Source organism: Coregonus lavaretus, assembly GCF_964263955.1.
Source record: "Coregonus lavaretus genome assembly, chromosome: 16".
NCBI classification, from domain to species: domain Eukaryota; kingdom Metazoa; phylum Chordata; class Actinopteri; order Salmoniformes; family Salmonidae; genus Coregonus; species Coregonus lavaretus.
In genome coordinates, this window is record NC_140003.1 from 1 (window position 1) to 6,479 (window position 6,479).

A 6,479-nucleotide genomic window follows, 5' to 3' on the forward strand; every position below is an offset into this window, starting at 1 on the left:
TCCTACTTCCACTGCTGAACGAAAACCCATGATTTTGGACCCTGTTTTCATAAGAAAAGGCTAAAAGAATTGTTTCACGTTTGTTACACTCAAACAGTGTCTCCTGTCATATGCTGATCTGGTCGCAATGTGGATTTGGCCTAAAACATGATTTTGGACAATGTTCATGGAACTCAGCTTAAAACGTACCTGCATACTTGAAAACCCTTGCCTATTGTAGAGCGCACCTCCTACTTCCACTGCTGAACGAAAACCCATGATTTTGGACCCTGTTTTCATGCGAAAAGGCTAAAAGAAATGTTTCACGTTTGTTACACTCAAACAGTGTCTCCTCTCATATGCTGAACTGGTCGCATTGTGGATTTGGCCTAAAACATGATTTTGGACAATGTTCATGGAACTTAGCTTAAAACGTACTTGCAGACTTGAAAACCCTTGCCTATTGTAGAGCGCGCCTCCTACTTCCACTGCTGAACGAAAACCCATGATTTTGGACCCTGTTTTCATAAGAAAAGGCTAAAAGAATTGTTTCACGTTTGTTACACTCAAACAGTGTCTCCTGTCATATGCTGAACTGGTCGCAATGTGGATTTGGCCTAAAACATGATTTTGGACAATGTTCATGGAACTTAGCTTAAAACGTACTTGCAGACTTGAAAACCCTTGCCTATTGTAGAGCGCGCCTCCTACTTCCACTGCTGAACGAAAACCCATGATTTTGGACCCTGTTTTCATAAGAAAAGGCTAAAATAATTGTTTCACGTTTGTTACACTCAAACAGTGTCTCCTGTCATATGCTGAACTGGTCGCAATGTGGATTTGGCCTAAAACATGATTTTGGACAATGTTCATGGAACTCAGCTTAAAACGTACTTGCAGACTTGAAAACCCTTGCCTATTGTAGAGCGCGCCTCCTACTTCCACTGCTGAATGAAAACCCATGATTTTGGACCCTGTTTTCATGCAAAATGGCTAAAAGAAATGTTTCACGTTTGTTACACTCAAACAGTGTCTCCTCTCATATGCTGAACTGGTCGCATTGTGGATTTTGGTTAAAACATGATTTTGGACAATGTTCATGGAACTCAGCTTAAAACGTACTTGCAGACTTGAAAACCCTTGCCTATTGTAGAGCGCGCCTCCTACTTCCACTGCTGAACGAAAACCCATGATTTTGGACCCTGTTTTCATGCGAAAAGGCTAAAAGAATTGTTTCACGTTTGTTACACTCAAACAGTGTCTCCTGTCATATGCTGATCTGGTCGCAATGTGGATTTGGCCTAAAACATGATTTTGGACAATGTTCATGGAACTCAGCTTAAAACGTACCTGCAGACTTGAAAACCCTTGCCTATTGTAGAGCGCACCTCCTACTTCCACTGCTGAACGAAAACCCATGATTTTGGACCCTGTTTTCATGCGAAAAGGCTAAAAGAAATGTTTCACGTTTGTTACAATCAAACAGTGTCTCCTCTCATATGCTGAACTGGTCGCATTGTGGATTTTGGTTAAAACATGATTTTGGACAATGTTCATGGAACTCAGCTTAAAACGTACTTGCAGACTTGAAAACCCTTGCCTATTGTAGAGCGCGCCTCCTACTTCCACTGCTGAACGAAAACCCATGATTTTGGACCCTGTTTTCATGCGAAAAGGCTAAAAGAATTGTTTCACGTTTGTTACACTCAAACAGTGTCTCCTGTCATATGCTGATCTGGTCGCAATGTGGATTTGGCCTAAAACATGATTTTGGACAATGTTCATGGAACTCAGCTTAAAACGTACTTGCAGACTTGAAAACCCTTGCCTATTGTAGAGCGCGCCTCCTACTTCCACTGCTGAACGAAAACCCATGATTTTGGACCCTGTTTTCATGCGAAAAGGCTAAAAGAAATGTTTCACGCTTGTTACACTCAAACAGTGTCTCCTCTCATATGCTGAACTGGTCGCATTGTGGATTTTGGTTAAAACATGATTTTGGACAATGTTCATGGAACTCAGCTTAAAACGTACTTGCAGACTTGAAAACCCTTGCCTATTGTAGAGCGCGCCTGTCCTTCCAGTGCTGAACGAAAACCCATGATTTTGGACCCTGTTTTCATGTGAAATGGCTAAAAGAATTGTTTCACGTTTGTTACACTCAAACAGTGTCTCCTGTCATATGCTGAACTGGTCGCATTGTGGATTTGGGTTAAAACATGATTTTGGACAATGTTCATGGAACTCAGCTTAAAACGTACTTGCAGACTTGAAAACCCTTGCATATTGTAGATCGCGCCTGTACTTCCAGTGCTGCATGAAAACCCATGATTTTGGACCCTGTTTTCATGCGAAATGGCTAAAAGAAATGTTTCACGTTTGTTACACTCAAACAGTGTCTCCTGTCATATGCTGAACTGGTCGCATTGTGGATTTGGGTTAAAACATGATTTTGGACAATGTTCATGGAACTCAGCTTAAAACGTACTTACAGACTTTAAAACCCTTGCATATTGTAGATCGCGCCTGTACTTCCAGTGCTGCATGAAAACCCATGATTTTGGACCCTGTTTTCATGCGAAATGGCTAAAAGAAATGTTTCACGTTTGTTACACTCAAACAGTGTCTCCTGTCATATGCTGAACTGGTCGCATTGTGGATTTGGGTTAAAACATGATTTTGGACAATGTTCATGGAACTCAGCTTAAAACGTACTTGCAGACTTGAAAACCCTTGCATATTGTAGATCGCGCCTGTACTTCCAGTGCTGCATGAAAACCCATGATTTTGGACCCTGTTTTCATGCGAAATGGCTAAAAGAAATGTTTCACGTTTGTTACACTCAAACAGTGTCTCCTGTCATATGCTGAACTGGTCGCATTGTGGATTTGGCCTAAAACATGATTTTGGACAATGTTCATGGAACTCAGCTTAAAACGTACTTGCAGACTTGAAAACCCTTGCCTATTGTAGAGCGCGCCTGTCCTTGCAGTGCTGAACGAAAACCCATGATTTTGGACCCTGTTTTCATGCGAAATGCCTAAAATAATTGATTCACGTTTGTTACACTCCAACAGTGTCTCCTGTCATATGCTGAACTGGTCGCATTGTGGATTTGGCCTAAAACATGATTTTGGACAATGCTCATGGAACTCAGCTTAAAACGTACTTGCAGACTTGAAAACCCTTGCCTATTGTACAGCGCGCCTGTACTTCCAGTGCTGAACGAAAACCAATGATTTTGGACCCTGTTTTCATGCGAAATGGCTAAAATAATTGTTTCACGTTAGTTACACTCAAACAGTGTCTCCTGTCATATGCTGAACTGGTCGCATTGTGGATTTGGCCTAAAATATGATTTTGGACAATGTTCATGGAACTCAGCTGAAAACTTACTTGCAGACTTGAAAACCCTTGCCTATTGTAGAGCGCGCCTGTCCTTCCAGTGCTGAACGAAAACCCATGATTTTGGACCTTGTTTTCATGCGAAATGGCTAAAAGAATTGATTCACGTTTGTTACACTCAAACAGTGTCTCCTGTCATATGCTGAACTGGTCGCATTGTGGATTTGGGTTAAAACATGATTTTGGACAATGTTCATGGAACTCAGCTTAAAACGTACTTGCAGACTTGAAAACCCTTGCATATTGTAGATCGCGCCTGTACTTCCAGTGCTGCATGAAAACCCATGATTTTGGACCCTGTTTTCATGCGAAATGGCTAAAAGAAATGTTTCACGTTTGTTACACTCAAACAGTGTCTCCTGTCATATGCTGAACTGGTCGCATTGTGGATTTGGCCTAAAACATGATTTTGGACAATGTTCATGGAACTCAGCTTAAAACGTACTTGCAGACTTGAAAACCCTTGCCTATTGTAGAGCGCGCCTGTCCTTGCAGTGCTGAACGAAAACCCATGATTTTGGACCCTGTTTTCATGCGAAATGCCTAAAATAATTGATTCACGTTTGTTACACTCCAACAGTGTCTCCTGTCATATGCTGAACTGGTCGCATTGTGGATTTGGCCTAAAACATGATTTTGGACAATGCTCATGGAACTCAGCTTAAAACGTACTTGCAGACTTGAAAACCCTTGCCTATTGTACAGCGCGCCTGTACTTCCAGTGCTGAACGAAAACCAATGATTTTGGACCCTGTTTTCATGCGAAATGGCTAAAATAATTGTTTCACGTTTGTTACACTCAAACAGTGTCTCCTGTCATATGCTGAACTGGTCGCATTGTGGATTTGGCCTAAAATATGATTTTGGACAATGTTCATGGAACTCAGCTGAAAACTTACTTGCAGACTTGAAAACCCTTGCCTATTGTAGAGCGCGCCTGTCCTTCCAGTGCTGAACGAAAACCCATGATTTTGGACGTTGTTTTCATGCGAAATGGCTAAAAGAATTGATTCACGTTTGTTACACTCAAACAGTGTCTCCTGTCATATGCTGAACTGGTCGCATTGTGGATTTGGGTTAAAACATGATTTTGGACAATGTTCATGGAACTCAGCTTAAAACGTACTTGCAGACTTGAAAACCCTTGCATATTGTAGATCGCGCCTGTACTTCCAGTGCTGCATGAAAACCCATGATTTTGGACCCTGTTTTCATGCGAAATGGCTAAAAGAAATGTTTCACGTTTGTTACACTCAAACAGTGTCTCCTGTCATATGCTGAACTGGTCGCATTGTGGATTTGGCCTAAAACATGATTTTGGACAATGTTCATGGAACTCAGCTTAAAACGTACTTGCAGACTTGAAAACCCTTGCCTATTGTAGAGCGCGCCTGTCCTTCCAGTGCTGAACGAAAACCCATGATTTTGGACCCTGTTTTCATGTGAAATGGCTAAAAGAATTGTTTCACGTTTGTTACACTCAAACAGTGTCTCCTGTCATATGCTGAACTGGTCGCATTGTGGATTTGGGTTAAAACATGATTTTGGACAATGTTCATGGAACTCAGCTTAAAACGTACTTGCAGACTTGAAAACCATTGACTATTGTAGAGCGCGCCTGTCCTTCCAGTGCTGAACGAAAACCCATGATTTTGGACCCTGTTTTCATGTGAAATGGCTAAAAGAATTGTTTCACGTTTGTTACACTCAAACAGTGTCTCCTGTCATATGCTGAACTGGTCGCATTGTGGATTTGGGTTAAAGCATGATTTTGGACAATGTTCATGGAACTCAGCTTAAAACGTACTTGCAGACTTGAAAACCCTTGCCTATTGTAGAGCGCACCTCCTACTTCCACTGCTGAACGAAAACCCATGATTTTGGACCCTGTTTTCATGCGAAAAGGCTAAAAGAAATGTTTCACGTTTGTTACACTCAAACAGTGTCTCCTCTCATATGCTGAACTGGTCGCATTGTGGATTTTGGTTAAAACATGATTTTGGACAATGTTCATGGAACTCAGCTTAAAACGTACTTGCAGACTTGAAAACCCTTGCCTATTGTAGAGCGCGCCTCCTACTTCCACTGCTGAACGAAAACCCATGATTTTGGACCCTGTTTTCATGCGAAAAGGCTAAAAGAATTGTTTCACGTTTGTTACACTCAAACAGTGTCTCCTGTCATATGCTGATCTGGTCGCAATGTGGATTTGGCCTAAAACATGATTTTGGACAATGTTCATGGAACTCAGCTTAAAACGTACTTGCAGACTTGAAAACCCTTGCCTATTGTAGAGCGCGCCTCCTACTTCCACTGCTGAACGAAAACCCATGATTTTGGACCCTGTTTTCATGCGAAAAGGCTAAAAGAAATGTTTCACGCTTGTTACACTCAAACAGTGTCTCCTGTCATATGCTGAACTGGTCGCATTGTGGATTTTGGTTAAAACATGATTTTGGACAATGTTCATGGAACTCAGCTTAAAACGTACTTGCAGACTTGAAAACCCTTGCCTATTGTAGAGCGCGCCTGTCCTTCCAGTGCTGAACGAAAACCCATGATTTTGGACCCTGTTTTCATGTGAAATGGCTAAAAGAATTGTTTCACGTTTGTTACACTCAAACAGTGTCTCCTGTCATATGCTGAACTGGTCGCATTGTGGATTTGGCCTAAAACATGATTTTGGACAATGCTCATGGAACTCAGCTTAAAACGTACTTGCAGACTTGAAAACCCTTGCCTATTGTACAGCGCGCCTGTACTTCCAGTGCTGAACGAAAACCAATGATTTTGGACCCTGTTTTCATGCGAAATGGCTAAAATAATTGTTTCACGTTTGTTACACTCAAACAGTGTCTCCTGTCATATGCTGAACTGGTCGCATTGTGGATTTGGCCTAAAATATGATTTTGGACAATGTTCATGGAACTCAGCTGAAAACTTACTTGCAGACTTGAAAACCCTTGCCTATTGTAGAGCGCGCCTGTCCTTCCAGTGCTGAACGAAAACCCATGATTTTGGACCTTGTTTTCATGCGAAATGGCTAAAAGAATTGATTCACGTTTGTTACACTCAAACAGTGTCTCCTGTCATAT